Consider the following 19,104-nt stretch of genomic DNA (forward strand, 5'->3'; position numbering starts at 1 on the left):
TATTACATTTTCTCCCTTGTTTGTCTGAGTGCATGTGTAAGTGTTTACATAATAAAAATATGGAATGTTAGTCCATATATATAAAAGATTGCTTGCAGGAATGTGATCAGACTAGAGACGCTAAAGATGACGTATACAATAAAAGTAGGCTAAGATAACATGCCGTCACCTGTAGTCATTCAATTGTTTATAAATATTAGTCCAAGCTCCCTGCTTGAGACAACTACCCCGACCTATGATTCAAACGGCCTACGTGATCTGTAGCGTGTCTCATTTGATTGTGTGTTCGTATGAAACTATGTCATTTGTATGTATGTTCATATGTTCGAACTACTGTCTGTTCCTTCATAACTTGTAACAGAGATGGTAGACAGGCAGAACAGAGTTAGCTATCGTCATTAGAAGACCTGTATCTCTTTACCTAAGCTTTATCATGTAGAGAGAACAGAAGTAGCCATCATCATTGGCAGAAGCGATCAAGCTATCGTTATTAGAAGACTTGTACAATCATATGATCTTCAGCATGTAAAACTTCAGAGAATATATATCTATTTTTATACTTCGTGTTTTCTACAAGAACCTCCACACCATGAGTTTAACACATCATCGTCATAACCAAGAAGATAATACCGACTTCGTAAGTGATCTACAAACCCCAAGTCACTCCCATGAATATGGAAGTGCAATACCAACCGACTTAGCGTAAAATTATCGCAAGTCTAACATTACCTCATAGGGCGCCTTATCATATAAGGCACAAGCCCTAATATTGGTGGCCAGCGTACCAGAAGGACTCTACAACTTCTCCGAAGATAAAACAGAATAATAAATCATGAAGTCAACGACGACGAAAGCAGCAGATTCTTCAAGCAACCTAGTATCATCGTTAGTGAGCGACTTCAGAAAACAACAAGATTCGTCAAGCAACTTAGTATCATCGTTTAGTGAATAACTTCAAGAAACAAAACCGACGTGTCTTTTTCCTACGGCAACGCAAGCTTCGTCTCTCATTAGAATCATTCAAGAAAACATCGTTAGTGAGCGTTTCCGGCACTTCAAGAAACAAACCGAACGCGTCTGCAGCATCGGATCTTTCAAGGGCTCGAATCATCGAAATAAAGCGCACGGGGGAAACTGAAGCCAAACCGGGTCATCCGCTAAATAGAGAAGGAGGACCCAAAGGCCCGTGTGTCCGTTATCGGAACACCGTGACTTCCCACAAAAGCAAGCTAAGTACAATTTTTTTATTCATTTGGAGTAACTTTGAGTGTTTCCTTTGCAGGTCGAATTTCGTTATTCCTGTGGCTGAAGTTACGAGACATTCTTAATCTTACTTTTTTACAGAAATTATCTACATCATTGAGATTTTGCTACTGCGAGTTTTTTATCTTTGAGTGTCTGTTTCCAGAAGTTCTACTGAAATATCATAATCATATACTATGTTAATTTTATCATTTTGGGTGATTATTAATCCCTTACGTAACAAATCATATTAAACAGTGAATATGCGTTTACGCAGTGGACGTCTGTATTTATACAGATGCATGGATAGGGTCGTTAGGCACCGTAGTGATTAGAAAACACACAAAAACAAGTGGAACACCCGTACAAATCTAGATAAATTAGAGGTAACACTATTTCGGGTCATGACAATAAATGCTCCTTTGCAAAGTCCCGATCGCAGTTTTAGCCTTGAGTTTTTTTGAGTTATATAAAATATCGAACCTCAATGACTCAACTTAACTTTTAAAATATGGCTGGATTGCAAGGAATAACATGTCTGTAAAACTTTCATCAGGCTAAATGCGCTGACCAGGATCCCTCACTATTTCAATTTTAGCAAAGAATGAAATACAAACAGTTAATATTGAATGCAGTAGTGATAACTTGTCCTTATTTAGTAATCGCTCAAATTCCTAATAGTTCGTCATTCATTGCTTTATACGTAACCAGCAACATAATGCTAAAAACACACAATACGTTGCCGATGGTAATAAAGAGAAGGATCCTAATTATTACAAAAAGAATAGAAACAGTAGCCCGTTCAGAATCAAACAAGCAAGCTCGGTGACTGTGTCACCAAGTCAAGCGGTCAAGGTCAGTCAAAACTGCCGAAGTGTTCAAAGCATAGCAAATTCCACACAATAAGCGAACTCTAGACAGAGTGGGGAAAAGTGATGTTGGTTTATACATGCCAATATCTTTTTGAATTAAAAAGGATTTTTCCTATGAAACACACGACCGTATAAGGTAATCAGAGCAGGTTTTCGTTTTTTTTTTTTCTAATACGTAAGTTATTATAAGTAGTGGTGGATGAAGCCCGACTGTACGCGCCTAAAAATTAGAATATCTTGTTTATTCCTTTAGTACACGTAATATCCTGTATTTACGGACTCACCGTCTGTTGTTCGAACTTCCCTAATGAGAAGTCCGGATAAGCGAGCGTTTACAGATACCTCTATAGTTATAAAAAAACATTGATCTGTATCTAGTGTAATTGTAAGATTCATCTAGGGGTATACAAAATATTATCTTACATCCTGCAAAATAAGGCGTGTTTATCAAAGGAAAATCCTATAAACCTTCAAACATATTAAAATCTGTTTGAACAAAAAAAGAGACAGTTAATCAAATAATAACTTATATAAAGGAACTATACATTTGTCTCATAAATCGTAACATTGTTCAAATGACCCAACAGAATTCTCCCACAACCGCAGTCGTAGTTTGCACGCAAAATCTCGAGAAGCATGCACCCTCGAATGTCTTAGTGCGTGTAAAAAGACTTTGCTGGGAAATGAAATTTTAATCCTTCCCGACACTCAGAAATATAACGATTTCCGCGAACAAAGCCTTAGACACGGTTGACACAGCAACAAGTTAATCTAGTGATCCACAAACGTATACATATCGTGGATACGGAAGTTATAAATATCGCATTTTTTATTGTTGCTAATTTTTAATCCCGCCCAACCAGTCGTAGATGAATCTCTCTGATAATCTATCTAAAGTAATATCCGTAAAGTCATTCAAGCAGAGGTGATTCAGCAGAAAAATTTTTTTTTTTATCTTTTACCTGAATACCAGGAAGTTTCTCCACTAGCGAGTGATCTCTGGGAGAAAAACGGATGTCATTGAAAACAAAATACGGTCTAAGGACAAACATAAAGCTATATACGTACCTTCGTGTAGAACCCCAATGAAATTTCAAAATAGAGATAAATGACGAAGTTGAAAAATGTTAGTAATAGGAGCCATTAGGAAATCAAATAGGCCCATATAATTTTTCCCTCAAACGTCATGCCATAAAAGATCGGACTTGGCGTATCTGCGCAGATTACTGTCGCTTAAACAAGGAAACGACTCCCGATAGTTTCCAGTGCCATGTACCGACGACATCTTATCTCTGTTAGGTTAGAATAAATTTTTCACCAGCTTGGACTTACTTAAAGGCTTTTACCAGATACCATTACCTAAGTGATTGTACCTCATACACCGTTTTCAGCACACTCAGGGGACATTATCAATTTTTACGTATTCCTCCGGCTTACGTTGCGCCCCAATTACAATATAGTGTTTGGAGACTTTTAGGGGATAACCTACATGCCTATATTGGATGATCTTGTAATCTTTTCTAATACCTTAGAAGTACATTCACATAAACTAGAGCTAGTGCTACAGAGACAAAGACAAATAATCTCAAGAGTAAAATATCTAAATGTGAGTTTTTAAAAACCGAACATGTTTATCTAGGTTTTATGTGTCTAGTCAAGGTCTTAAAGTAGTCCATGGTAAGGTGTCGGCTATTCGTAACTTTCCGGTACCTATTAACGTAAAAGGGGGATACAGCACTTTGGCGCTGTAGTGGGTATTACAATCGTATGTAAATATGTAACTCTTCAATTATGACAGCTCCTTTAACAGATCTTACGAAGAAGAGCGTAGATTGATTATGGTCTAAAAAGCATCAACAGGCGTTCGATATCTTAAAAGCGGAATAATGCAGCTTACCTAACTTAAAAATCCCTGATTTAAATAAGGAATTTTTTTTTTTTATTGCAACAGACGCCTCAGACCAAGGGGTAAGAGGGATACTACTTCAGCAATATGATAAACAGTTCTTTCCTATAGCTTTTTATTCACGTAAACTAAAGCCCTCTGAAAGTAAATATGCAGTAATAGGCAAGGAAGGGCTAGGTATCTTTAACACTAGTACATTTTAAGTTCATAATCTATGGCTATCCTGATAAAGTCCTTACTGAACATGAGTCCTTTACCGAGTTTTTCAAAGGCTTTAATCACAGTCCAAAAGGAACTCGGTGACAAATGATCATTCAGGTTATTGGAGCCAAGATAAGATATCTACCTGGAAAGCAAATATCATAGCTGACGCATTATCCCGCAATCCCGCACCATACAGCAAAGAACCATTAATTGGACTAAAAGATATAGAAACATCCGTGCCTATTGTTAAAACCGTATCTAAACAAGAAAATTCCTTAACCCAAAGAGATCGCGAGCATTGAATATCTGGGTCGGTAGCGCAGAACTGTTACAAACTGAACAAAGCAAGTGTCAACAGCGATAAGCAAAACAATAAACACCAAACAATAAACACTTCGAAACGGAAACAGGGTCAGCGGCTAAGCAAAAACAATAAACCCTTCGAGCAGAAACCCTAAAGCAAAAGTATATTTAAAGTATGTGTATCAGAATAATGTAATCAAATGTAATATTATATGTAGGTCCGTGACGAGGAAAACCCGAAGAACACAGCAGATGACTAACGACCAGGTAGTAGTAATAATCTCTTTCATACCAATCGTCATAAACTGGTTGCATTCCGTCATCCAGGGTTCCCTCATATGTCACAGAAAGCCAAATCACTGTTTTACTGGCCTACAATGCTTACAGATATAAAAAGCACATAACTAATTGTAACACGTGTCATGAAAACAAGGGATACACTAAGACACCTGTCAGTTTAAGGGCCTATCCTGTGCCAAATCAATCCTTGAAAGAATATACGTAGAATTATTAACAGAATTACGAGTCTGACAGAGGGAATAAACACTTCTTAGTGTTAATAGTTCCTTGACACGTTATATAGAAGTAATAGCACTAAAAAACAAACACCGCAATTGAGGCATACATTAGGAATATTTATGAGTGCTAAATCAGTAAACATGGAATTCAACACATGATAATCTGACTCGGGTGGTGTAAATCAATAATAATCTCCATAACACGTGGTGTGAATTCCTTTCCATTAAGAAAACCAATAATATATTTTATCACCCAGAGTCAATCGGTTTGGTAGAATAACTGATAATTAAATAGGAAGTGTCCATGTCTTACGAGTTACAACTCGTGATATTGGATCCGAACTGGATTATAGCGGTTCTCGCGGTTTTAAATACCTTTATCATTTATATCTTGTATATATAGAATTGATGCCGCAAGTAGCCTTATACGGTACGCCACGCTAGACAACCTTTTCCACATATTCAAGCCAACCATTAATTTTAATTTCAAATCTAAATATAACAAAATTAAAAAAAATAAATAAATAAATAAAACGAAAAATAAAAAAGAAAAAACAAAATAAAATGGATACAAGTGGAGTCATATAATACACTCTGTAAGAAGTCGGAAGGGTTACAAATTATAATAAAAAAGGAATCACGATAATATCAATAAGCAAAACGTAACCATTAAATATCCAAATATATATGCGTAAAGATTTGAACTCTAACTTAACGCTTTAGTAATGACAAATAAGCTAAAAGTTCAAACACATATCCAAAACCTACTGACATATTGTCTCCCCCCCTCCCCGGTGATTTATATTTCGTAGTCAATGAAAAAAAAAAAATAATAATAATAAATAAATAAATAAATAAAATAAAATAAAAGAGATTTTAAAGTCAGGAAGTCTAGAAGTGAAAATGTTATCTATGAAATAATCCTATATGAATCTTATACAGGGCTAATAATATATATAGAATTTGTATGGAAACCTTTTTCATATAGTTTGAATAAGGAATATTTAATTTAACATAATTACAATTATGCAGAAACTAATATATTGTTCAATTTTGGTACTGTTTTTTTTTCAGACATTCTTTTCGTGTGGGTCGAGTATTAAAAGATAATAAATTTATCCTAAAGTCGTATTTATTACAGCAAGTAACGTAACTCTTAGCTGGCTGAGAGCAATCTCCTGCCAAGTGACGACGTCATCATTGCCGTATCAGCATTTGTTCCTTTTAACCTCAATAATCTGCTTACACAGGCTTCATCTGTGTGTCGTCTCTGCTTGCAAACGCAGATTGACTGGAGAAAGGAATGCTTAGCCCGAACTTCTCCTGGGCAAGGCAGACGTTAGGTACAAGATTAGATTAGATTATAAAATTTTTGGCACATAGCCAAGCGCCGGAGCCGAGGGGCCATTCAGCGCATATATATCTTTAGGAATAAAAGTCACTGTCGTACAAACAAACATACACACAACCGATTAACATACAAATCATTCATTCATAAAAACCAAACAAGAAGCCTAAAACAATTAAGAGAAAAATTAAAATTCATAAAAAAGACCAATATTTGTTAAAAATGTCATAATTTGCTCTGCCTGAGCACCTTCACCTAAAATATCGCCAAGAGACTTATTTGCCAGCAAACAAGCTCTACGTTTGTTTTTCAAAATGAGGGCACTCCACCAAATAGCACCACAGTCAAATCCACATGACAAGTGAACAGCGAGGAACCTGCCTATCCGCTCCATTCATCATTAGATACCCGTGAGTATATTTAGTGTGGCCAATACGTAATCTAGCTAAAACTATCTCAGACCTTCTATCCATCCGGCTATGAGCCAAGGATGACAGAAGGCCTAATCGACTTTAATTTAAGATTATTATCTAAAGTAGACCATGGGGCTGCCACTGGTCTCTACAATAAAATCGAATGGTACTTTTAAAATCGGAAACAGGGACGCCCATGTTGGAAATGTGCCTAAGCCTAGTTGCAGCCATAGCAGCAGCGTCGGCTCGCTCATTCCCAACAATTCCAACATGGGACGGAGCCCAACAAAACCTAACAGAAAATCCTCTTCTATTAATTAAAAGATAAAACCAATCTTGTACTTCTTGCACTAAAGGGTGGCAAGAGACTAGGCTTTTGAGAGAAGATAAAACACTCAAAGAGTCAGTAAAAATGGTAAAAACCTTGTTAGTACAAGAACTATAAAAAACATATTTAAGAGCAGTCAAAACTGCCAGCAGTTCAGCTGTAAAAACAGAGGATTTAGATGGAGTTTCTTTTTAATTATATTATCACAAGTCACTACAGAGCAACCAACACCATCAGAACCCTTCGAGCCATCAGTATATATATGATGAGAATCACCATGTTCAGAAGCATGATCCAAGAAACTTGCCCTCAACTGATCATCAGAACTGTTGCACCTGCTTTCCCTAATTGGGCAGATTTCTATGTGTGGCCTATTCCAAGGAGGAAACTGGAGGGCGAAATTTCAAGCTACTGCAGGGGGTAGTAATCCCACCTCCCTGGCAAGAGCTGGCTAGTCTAACTTCAAGCGGCTTGGCAATCTAGGTCTATTTGGGGCTCTGTCAGTTGGTTCTCTAACGTACTTATAGTTAGGGTTTAGCTTTGACGTAAGTATTCTTGATATGACTCTTAAGCCTAATTCCTCCCTACGGATAAATAGTGGGGGACAACCGGACTCAACATATAGGCTTTCTACTGGTGAAGTCTATAGGCTCCCGTACAAATACGTAAAGCCATATTATGGACAACATCTAATTTCTGCAGTGTTGTCTTGCACGCACAACCATAAACTTGGCAACCATAATCAATTTTTGCTTAGGCATAACACCTAGTACATCCTCAAAAGGGTAATTCGATCTGCCCCCCAGTTAAAATTAGATACAACTTTAAGAATATTAAGTCGAAGCTTCACGTTACATACAACTTCATTAACATGTTGAGTAAAAGTTAATTTTTTATCAAATGTAACACCTAGATACTTAATGCTATCTTCATAAGGTAAAATCGAATCGTTTAAAAACAACGTAGGGATCTCTTTCCACTCTTCTTAATCGACAAAATCGTATAGCTTTGGTTTTTTCTGGTGAAAATTTGAACCCTTTAGCACTGGCCCATGATGTTGAAGCATTAATAGCAGTCTGGATCATTTGACAAGCTTCAACCGCTGTGGACTTACTACAGATTATTGCATAATCATCAGCAAAGGCCAGACCATGCACCCCGACAGGAAACTTGTTCTAGTAGACCGTTGACAGCTACATTAAAGAGTGGTTGGACTAAGAACGCTTCCCTGAGGTAACCCTTCTTCCTGAGGGTAAGCAGAAGAAATGTAAGAGCCCACTCTTACTTTCAGGTAACGTTCTGACAAAAAATCTTTCAGACAATAGAATAAAATTACCCACAACACCCCACCCACTCTACAAGTTGCAAAAGGATACCCCCTCGCCCAGGTTCGTGTCGTAGGCTTTTTCTAGGTCAAAGAACACTGCAACAGTCTGGTTTTGCACAGCAAAAGCATTCTGTATCTCCCGAGTAAGGAACATCAAAGGGTCAGAAGTACTTCTATTTTTCCTAAAGCCAAACTGCCGATTAGATAAAAGATTCTTTGAATCCAAATACCACACAAGTCGAGCATTGACCATCCTCTCATAAATCTTGCTAACACAACTGGTTATGGAGCAATTGGCCTATTAGTTCTTAGGAAGGAAGGAATCTTTAAAAGGTTTTAAAACAAAACAGGTACAATAATCGATATCTTCCAAGACTCTGGTGAAGTTCCTGAAAGCCAAAAACTGTTTAAAATGTCTAAAAGAAATTGTTTTGTACTTCTAGGCAGATTAAAAATCATTGAGTACAGTAATCATCATTCTTCCCCAGGAGATGTTGGGGAAGATAACGAGATTGCATGATCTAATTCTTTCATGGTGAAAGGGAGATTATACGACTCTGAATTTAAACTAACAGCAGGAACAACCGTGGTACCGTCCCTAATATTCCTGAATGCAGGAGAGTAATGTAGGGCACTAGATATACTGGGAGAAATGCCTACCAAAGGTTTCTGCAACTTCTCCAGAATCAGATATGAGGAAGCCATCAATTTTCAATATAGGCAAGGGAGGTGGAGAAAATTTCCCTTGCAGCTTTCGGATTCTGTTCAGACTAATGACATCGGCGAGTCATATTTTAATTTCATTTTTAGATTCTGCGATAAACGATTCCCTCTTTGCCTGCTTAAATGTTTTCTTTTGCTTAGCAAGAGCTCTTTATAGATAATTTTATTTACCAAGCAAGGATATCTACGATATCTCTTGTAGCAAGTTCTTGTTATCTTTCGGCTCAAGGCGCATGCATCACCACCAAGGTACTAGAGGACGACGAGGCTTACCAGAAGTTCGAGGAATAGACAGCATGGCACCACACAGCAATATACTGATTAAATACTCATAAGCGGATGTTGGGCTCTGAAAATCTTTTATATCTTGATCAACTTCAGATAGATTTTTTGAACTAATCCCCAGTCAGCCTCCCCTACCTTCCCATTTTGGTTAAACATGGAGATGGAATATTTTTCATAAACTTTAAGTGAATGGGCCAATGATCACTGCCATGATCATTCTGGTCTACTACCCACTGGTAATCTAACCTCAAAGACGAAGAGCATAGTGAGTCAATGGCTGAATCAGTATTATGAAAAACATCATGTCTTGTAGGGGAACCATCATTCATTAAAGTGATGTCATTCAAGTCAAGCAGCTGTTCTATTATTAAACCCCACCGGTCGCAGTTTGGCTCTCCCCAGAGGGTGTGCTTGGCATTAAAATCCCCCATCAGAATGAAGGGTTTAGGAAGCTGGTCTATCAGTGTCTGTAGGTCGTTTAATTCTAGATGGCGGGGATTACCCTGAGCATCCTGCAATCTACTTTCTAATGATGGATCAAGGTAGAGAGAGCAAATTGTGATCCATTTATAATTAAAAATTTGGACTGCACAAGCCTGCAACACAGTGTTCAATTGAACAACCCTGTGATTAACAGACTTGCGGACTATGATGCCTGTGCCTCCCTGAGCACGTACACCTATCAGGGGTGAAGACCTGTGAAATGAATAATTAAAACCCACATTGGGTGTGTGCTCTCCCAGCTTTGTCTCTTGTAGACACATCGCAGATAAATCATGTTCCCTAAACAGAACCCGAACTTGCTCTCTATTTGGTATAAAGCCACGGATGTTCCACTGCATGAGAGCCATTATTTAGAGGAGGGGATCTTAAAATTCTCTACTAATTTAGGAATCTGTGTCCTGGTGAGAGATATCTTATCAGCTTTACCAGTACTACTTGATCTAGATCTAGGTGTTACAGATCTTTTTGACGAAGGGCCTTCACTTGCCCTTTCAGTTTTGCTTTGTTTTTTCTTTGATATCTGAATGACCGTGAATGAGGCGAAGAGGGAGAAAGGGACCTCTTCTGACGAATAAGGAGGGCCTCCATCTCCCGACCGTCATCTCCACGGTGCACTGTAATGTCAGGATCAGGTGAGGGCTCAATGTCTGGCAATGTCCCTAACACAGAGAAGTCGTCATCATACTGAGATCTGGCTTGAACCCTAGAATCAACAGGGTCCCCTGGCTTAACCAGTCTCTCTGCAACATGGGAAACCCCACCAGGGGGGGCATGGGAAGCCCCACCAGAGGAGCCACGCGAGGACCCCACCAGGGGAGGCATGGGAGGCCCCACCAGGGAGGCATGGGAGGCCCCACCAGGGGATTTGCATGGGAGGCCCCCCCCACCAGGGGAGGCATGGGAGGCCCCACCAGGGGAGGCATGGGAGGCCCCACCAGGGGGAGGCACGGGAAGCCCCAACAGGTTGGGGGGGCACGGGGTGCCCCACTAGAGGGGGTGTGGAAAACCCCACCGAGCGGGGCACCGGGGAGCCCCACCAGAAGGGGCACTAGAAGCAGCAGTATTCAACTGTTGTGCCTTCAAGGCATCCGAATAGGATTTCCTGCCCAACAGCTTTTTGGCCTGTCCAACACTGATAGTTTCAGCAATAGATTTTAGTAATGCCTCTTGTTCTTTTTTGAATTCACTACATTTCTTATCACGGGCTCGATGTTCACCCTTGCAGTTTATGCAAATTACCGGTCCAGAACATTCGTCGTGCTCAGGCTGGCCACACGATTCACAGAGTTTATTTCTGGTACAAACATTAGAGGAGTGCCAAAACCAAAACATTTAAAGCACTGGAGCACTCTCGGTCTATAAGGACGAACTTTCATGATTTCACAGTCAAGAATAATTTCAGATGGCAGGAAAGAATTTATAAAAGTTAAAATAAGCATTGATGAGCGGGGCACTTTAAAAACCTTCCAAACCAAGTCTGGACACATTTCCAAAATTTCCTCCTCATCCATTTCATAGATCTTCATTGAAGATAACACCCTTCGCGTAACTAAAATTATATGAGGTTTACCTCTTTTACCATACCCCATCAGGATCAAGCTTCAAATTCAAGAGCATTATCGATTGAACATCTGTCTTGGTATGGACTAAAAAACTATTACGCCCAAAGCGAGTTACTTCTGGGCTCCCAACGTTGCCGATCTTCTGGCTTACCAACCTTTTCACCTTGAAGAGGTTGCCTCTCTCACCATGTGTGGTGATAATTAACCACTTAGCTGGGTCTGGTGATCTGGATATTTTTACTTATTCTACTAGCATCTTTTATTTCATTTGGTGGTTTATAAATGTCAAGATACCTAGGACCTCTTCTGTCTCCACAAGTCCAACACTCATAGAATCCGACCTAAATTCTCTAAATGCTCTGTGAGCTTCTGATTCATTGTTGAAAATTATCCAGAATTCAAAATAACCAAAATTTTTGCCAAGTTTATTCCTTAATTCTTTGATGTTCCCAAATTTACAAAATTCCTTAAATATTGTGTCATAATTCCAGTCCAAAGGGACTGGTTTCACATGCAGAATGTTTGTAACAAGGAGCTCATTTGAAAAAGGCTCCAAATTATGATGGAGAATTACCAGGTTTTTCCTTGTCCTTATCCTTGCCTAAGTCGTCAACCGAAGGTCTAAATTGATGTCGCCATAAGACGAAGGATTTATGATTCGTCCAGGTAGCCCCCCACCCACCATGGAGCCACATTTAGAGGACAGTGTTATCCCATACAGGGCTGCCCTAGGGGTACCACCCAGATATACACCCCACCCTCAGTGCTTAAGGCGTCATGATGTCCGTCGAGATCAGACCCAGCACTAAGAGCAGGGTTTGACATATAAACTTTCCCCTCGCCTCCTCGACCACGTTAGGTACTCGAGTTCTACGGGTGATGGTGGCATGACCAACCATCCTCACCCTCCACCAAATCCAATGAATAAGTCCAAATCATGTCCAAAATCAATCCAAAAGTCATCAACATAAAATCTGTACCTTATAGGGGGAGGAAGCAGAAGGATGAAAAGTTTTAGTGAAAGGAAAAGAGCTGACTTATTTAGTTGGATCAACAGCTGGGCACCAAGGCCCAGCGAGAAAGTAGTTCCCACCAGGCATCAGGGCCCAGCTGCTGAACCCTAAGCCCCCCATCCTCGGCAAGGCTTCAGCATCTGGGGGGACGTTAGGTACAAGTGTCTATCGGTATGCGCAATGCAACTTGCAATCATTTTAAAATTAATAAACAAAATAAGGAAATAGAATTTCTATAACATCAAAATGAATTAATTTTATCTGACCTCATAGACAATTAGAGTCAATAATTTAGTTTATGACATTGGTAAACGGACATTTAGAATGATCAAGTTATGGATATGGAATATTTACTTGCAACATTAGTCTATCACAATTCAAGTAAAATCACATTTATGGGAAAATGTCACATTTTCTTGAAAAAAAACCAAAGTTTATATAGAAATTAGTTACATAGTGGGTTTTTTCGTTGCATCTTACCTATTAATAATGTTTTAAAAGTTAACCTCAGAGGATGCGCGCGAGAAAATTGAATATGAAACTTTTGTTAGGGCACATAGGATCAGATTTTATCACAACTTAATTTCAGTTAGCATAGAGAACTACAGAATCATGATTAATCTTCTCTTTGACTCTTATGTTGCCTGGCAATCTTACAATTAGCTCCGTTTTCCGCTTCTTTGTCTAGTAACTTACTACCAGTAATATCGAATTTTCTTTGAGATTCGTAATGATATCTATTTATTTTTTATAATTATGGATATTTTTACAGGTCATCATAGACCTGGATAGGTTCACTCATTGTTAATGCCATGGATAAAAAAGTTTGTACAGCGGATTCTTTTGAATTCCAAAATATCAGCGAATTCATGTGGGTTACGTCTGGTCTAAATGGCTCTCTTCCCTCCCCTGTATTTGGATGTTGTCTGAATTTACTTTGCCCTTGTGACAAGTATAATTTCACTTGCAGGCTGATTAATGGAACCTGGTTACAGTATCCTGCAGTACGAGAGTTTCACATCGCAACTTCAAAAAATCGTTCGTCGCAGCGGACGACTACAGTCAAGTAACAACCGCCTACAATGTGAATGGAATTTCATGGACTTCTTCGACCGACACCGTATCTCGTCGTTAATCTCTTCCGACACCGTATCTCGTCGTTAATCTCGTTTTAATGCGGAATGCTCCGGCGGCTGTTGGAATCGACTACAAAAAAGGGATATACTTCCGACAAATTACGACCCGAAGGATATTCAACTCTACTTTGCTGGCGAAGGACTCGTGCTGGGGATGTTTTTTTTATTCATCGCGAACGTAATCGTGTAGCTTAGGATGCAGAGAATAAGTATGAGCGCAAAAATAGAACGTTGGACCCGCCCAGGCAAATTTTCCCCTTGTTTTAACCATTGAAAAAGGCCGTTTCATTTGGCTAAAGGTGGTTGTCTGGAACTGTGTAATGGACGAAAAGTTGTTCGAAAGCTAGTTAAATGTGAAGTAGTATAACCTCGGTCATGTATCCTATATATATAAAGTATCATGTATCATATATATAAATGATCATAAATAACAGAGTCGAAATATATCTTTGCGTGTACGCACTAGGAATCTATATATGTGGTCATAAATAACGGAATCGAAATATATCTTTGCGTGTACGCAATAGGAATCATAGTAAAGCACATATATTAACCTTAAACGCCGGAGCGGTAAATAAAAAAATGACTCCGTATGCCGGAGGGTTTGAGAGTTTGAGAGTAAGCGGAAAAAATATTTTTTTTTTTTTCAAAAAATCACAGCGCGCTTAGTTTTCAAGATTAAGAGTTCATTTTTGGCTCCTTTTTTTTCATTGCTTGAAGTCTAGTATGCAACCATCAGAAATGGAAAAAAATTATCATTATCATATTATAAAAATAATGCGATATATGATAGCGCAAAAACGAAATTTCATATATAATTGTATTCAAATCGCGCTGAGCGCAAAACGGTTGAAGGTAACAAGTTACTTTTTTTTTCGTTGTAATGTGCACTAAATTGCGATCATTTTGATATATAACACATTGTAAAACGATAAAAGCAACACAGAGAAAAATATTATCACAAATAATGCATGAATTCGTAACACGCGCTTACGTAAACACATATTTTTTTCAAAAATTCACCATAAATCTAAATATTGTCCTAGAGACTTCCAATATGTTTCAGAATGAAGACAAATGATTGAATATTACTATACTGTAAGAATATTAGCTTACAAATGCAGTTTTCGACCATATCTGACGAGCTAAAGTTGACCGAATGAAGAATTTTTATATATATATTTTTTATATGCAATTATTTCGGAAATAAGAAAAGCTACAACTTTCAAATATTTTTCGTTTTATTCTACATGCAAATTGCGCACATTTTCATATATAAAACTCTATGAAATGCCTAATATGAAATGGAGCAAATATTCCGAGAATGGACTTACGCATTTCGGAGATTTGTGGCGGAGAATCCGCGCGCGGAGGGAAGGAAAGTTTTTTAAAAATTCACCATAAATTTAAATATTGTGCTAGAGACTTCGAATTTGTTTCACGATGAAGATAAATGACTGAATATTACTAGACTGTAAGAGTTTTATCTTACAATTGCGTTTTTCGACCATTTCGGTAGAGTCAAATTTGACCGAATGTGGTTTTTTTCTATTTATCGTGATTTATATGCAAATATTTCGAAAATGAGAATAGCTACAACCTTCAACTATTTATTGTTGTATTATACATGAAATTGCGCACATTTTATATATATAAAACGTTATGTAACGGCTAATTTAAAATGGTGCAAACATTACCACAATCGCACGTATGATTTTTTTCGGAAGAGTTACCGCGCGGACGTAAAGAAAATGTTATTTTTTTTCATAAATTCACCATAAATCGAAATATTGTGCTAGAGACTTCCAATTTGTTGCAAAATGAAGGTAAATGCTTGAATATTACTAGAATATAGGCGTTTTCGTTTTAGCTTACAATTGCGTTTTTCGACCATTTCGGTAGAGTCAAAATTGACCGAAGGTTGAAAATTTGTCACTTATCATTTTTTATATGAAAATATTTCAAAATTGATAAAAGCTACAACCATGGGTTGTTTTTAGTTGTATTGTGCATGAAAATGCGCACATTTTCATATATAAAACTTTATGTAACGGCTAATTTAAATGGTGCAAACATTACCACAATCGCATGTATGATTATTTTCGGAAGAGTTACCGCGCGGACGTAGGAAAAAGTTTTTTCATAAATTCACCATAAATCGAAATATTGTGCTAGACACTTCCAATTAGTTGCAAAATTAAGTTAAATGATTGAATATTACTAAAATATAAGAGTTTTAGCTTACAATTGCGTTTTCGACCATTTCGGTAGAGTCAAAGTTGACCAAAGGTTGAAATTTTGGCACTTATCGTTATTTATATGAAAATATCTTAAAACTGATAAAAGCTACAATCATGAGTATTTTTTTGTTGTATTCTACATAAAAATGCGCACATTTTCATATATAATACCTATGTAACGGCTAATTAAAAATGGTACAAAAATTATGTCAAAGTGACGAAATAATTTCAGAGATGTGTCACAGATACTTTTTAGTGCGGCAAGAAAGAAATTCGCGCTTGCGCGCCTGCGTAAACGATTGTAAACAAAACAACACCTTGATCCGTGAACTCCCAGCATCCCCAAGGCGTGTGATTCAAGAGTTTTCGGCTGGTAGGCCTAAAAGTATTTTTCCGCGAATTTTTAAAAAAACTTTTGTATGTCGACGTAAAATACGTCCAGTCGGCACCCGAGAGACAAAAAAATGTCGACGTAAATACGTCCAGTCGGCGTTTAAGGGTTATCATAATTATATGAATCCATATACAGAGTCGAAATATATCTTGCGTGTACGCACTAGGAATCTATATGTGGTAATAAAATAAAACGGAATCGAAACATATCTTTGCGTGTACGCAATAGGAATCTATTTAAAGTGCACATATATTAATCATAATTTATATGAATCCATATACATATGTATAAACAAATCAGGTAGGCCTATAATTCAATATGTTACCTTTTTATCTTACCAATATCTGCAGTTATATATGAGTAGTATATTGATTAATGAATCAGATATATAACATTTAGCATAAAAATCAACGAATCAATCAGCATAAACATTATAATTTTATCAATTCATATATGAACTTTTTTATCAGTTAAAATATGATTTTTGTCATGTTAATCTTCATTCTATGCAATTGTCAGAGTACATTAGTATTTTCTGTAGCATATGTATCTTAATGAGATGAAGTGAAAAAACTGTATCATTATATATCACGTGATCACTATTATTTACCAATATCATTGTTTTATATTTTATTACTTGAATCTGTATTAGTGTACACCATTAATTTTTTTATTATTAGTATTTTTTATATATTATCTATATATATTCACATAGTGTCTGTACACACTCCTATAAGTCAAGTGCATGTCAAGTTTGAGTAATATTCAGTAGTTGGTTTTGGTAGCTGACCGAGCTAATGTAAGTGTTTACATAATAAAAATATGGAATGTTAGTCCATATATATAAAAGATTGCTTGCAGGAATGTGATCAGACTAGAGACGCTAAAGATGACGTATACAATAAAAGTAGGCTAAGATAACATGCCGTCACCTGTAGTCATTCAATTGTTTATAAATATTAGTCCAAGCTCCCTGCTTGAGACAACTACCCCGACCTATGATTCAAACGGCCTACGTGATCTGTAGCGTGTCTCATTTGATTGTGTGTTCGTATGAAACTATGTCATTTGTATGTATGTTCATATGTTCGAACTACTGTCTGTTCCTTCATAACTTGTAACAGAGATGGTAGACAGGCAGAACAGAGTTAGCTATCGTCATTAGAAGACCTGTATCTCTTTACCTAAGCTTTATCATGTAGAGAGAACAGAAGTAGCCATCATCATTGGCAGAAGCGATCAAGCTATCGTTATTAGAAGACTTGTACAATCATATCTGATCTTCAGCATGTAAAACTTCAGAAGAATATATCTATTTTTATACTTCGTGTTTTCTACAAGAACCTCCACACCATGAGTTTAACACATCATCGTCGTAACCAAGAAGATAATACCGACTTCGTAAGTGATCTACAAACCCCAAGTCACTCCCATGAATATGGAAGTGCAATACCAACCGACTTAGCGTAAAATTATCGCAAGTCTAACATTACCTCATAGGGCGCCTTATCATATAAGGCACAAGCCCTAATACATGTATTTTTGTTGCATATCTTAAGAACGGGCGAACGAAGTTTTACGAAAATAGTAGACTTGCTCAGAGACTGACTTCCTCGTTCTGGAGAAATCTGTTCACGACCTCGTCTCCAGTCTCCTCAAATTAATATTTTTGTCAGTATTTATGAAATTTGATTACACGTACTCAGACACGCACCCACCAACCTGGGAAGAGTATGCTCCCGCTTATGAGCATTTCTGTCAGGGGAATTTCATCCGTTTCGATGTGTGATGCTCTCAACTTTGTTAAATTTTTCAGTTGCCTAAGTTGGAGATAACTTGGAGATAAACATTAAATATCTGAGAATGTCCTTGTCCCTAGTCTAGACGCCTGCAACGTTTTTTATGACGTTCATATAATCGTCTCGAGTTTGCGTTATTTATTGTCATGGTACGCTTTCGATTCATGTTATCACGCTTCATACATAGTATAAGTTCTATTGCACATACCTCGTTGTTTGTAGCACTAGCTATTGCTATAACACGGAAGTAAAATCTAAAAAAAAAAGGAAGATAAAGGCTCATCGACAACCTTGAACGTTACCAACTTGACACCATGCTTAGCCTGGGTTTTCTGTCTACACGCAAAGCAATTAAAGATTTTTTTTTTTTCTTAATTGTTACTCCGTGTTTTCGTAGGTTTTCTAGATATTGTCCTGCAGACAGGAATGAGAAAGCAAGGGCATGCGGTCGTAAGGAATATGAGTGCGGCTAGGGCGTCCCCTATAAGCGACGCGTCAGAATCCCCCTACTGTCGTGATAAAAGGGCGAGGGGTACCGCAGGGTTGACGACTGCGGCCAAAGAAGTTAGTGAGAATGGAAGATTAGAGCAGGTACTACGTGGAAGGAAAAAGTGGTAGAAGTAAAGAGTAAATGATAGGCTTTTAAAGATCCAATAATAATAGGGGATAAGGTAGTAAATATAATATCAGCATACGCTCCTCAGATGAGTTGCCACGAGCAAGAGAAAGAATTATTTAAACAAGAGTTGAAGGCTGCCATTAGAACAGAGGAAGAGGAGGAGAAACTAATAATAGGAGCTGGTATGAATGGCAGGGTGAGAAAGAGAAGAGATGGGTATGAGGAGGTACATGGAGGCCATGGGTTTGGAATTAGAAATGAAGATGGGGATTATTTATTGGCGATGGCTCAGAGTTTTGAATTGGCCTGTGTGAACGAACACAAGGTTTCAGAAGTTAGATAAGGACCTCATAACATATGAAAGTGGA

The 19,104-nt window shown here is 37.8% G+C and overlaps 1 protein-coding gene across 1 annotated transcript in view; it reads right to left on the reverse strand.

Moving 5' to 3' along the window:
- The window catches only part of LOC135224461 (uncharacterized), a 102,519-nt gene that overhangs the window by 19,752 nt on the left and 63,663 nt on the right, over nt 1-19,104 (reverse strand). The window lies entirely within an intron of this gene.

This window comes from Macrobrachium nipponense, chromosome 12, assembly GCF_015104395.2.
Source record: "Macrobrachium nipponense isolate FS-2020 chromosome 12, ASM1510439v2, whole genome shotgun sequence".
NCBI lineage: Eukaryota > Metazoa > Arthropoda > Malacostraca > Decapoda > Palaemonidae > Macrobrachium > Macrobrachium nipponense.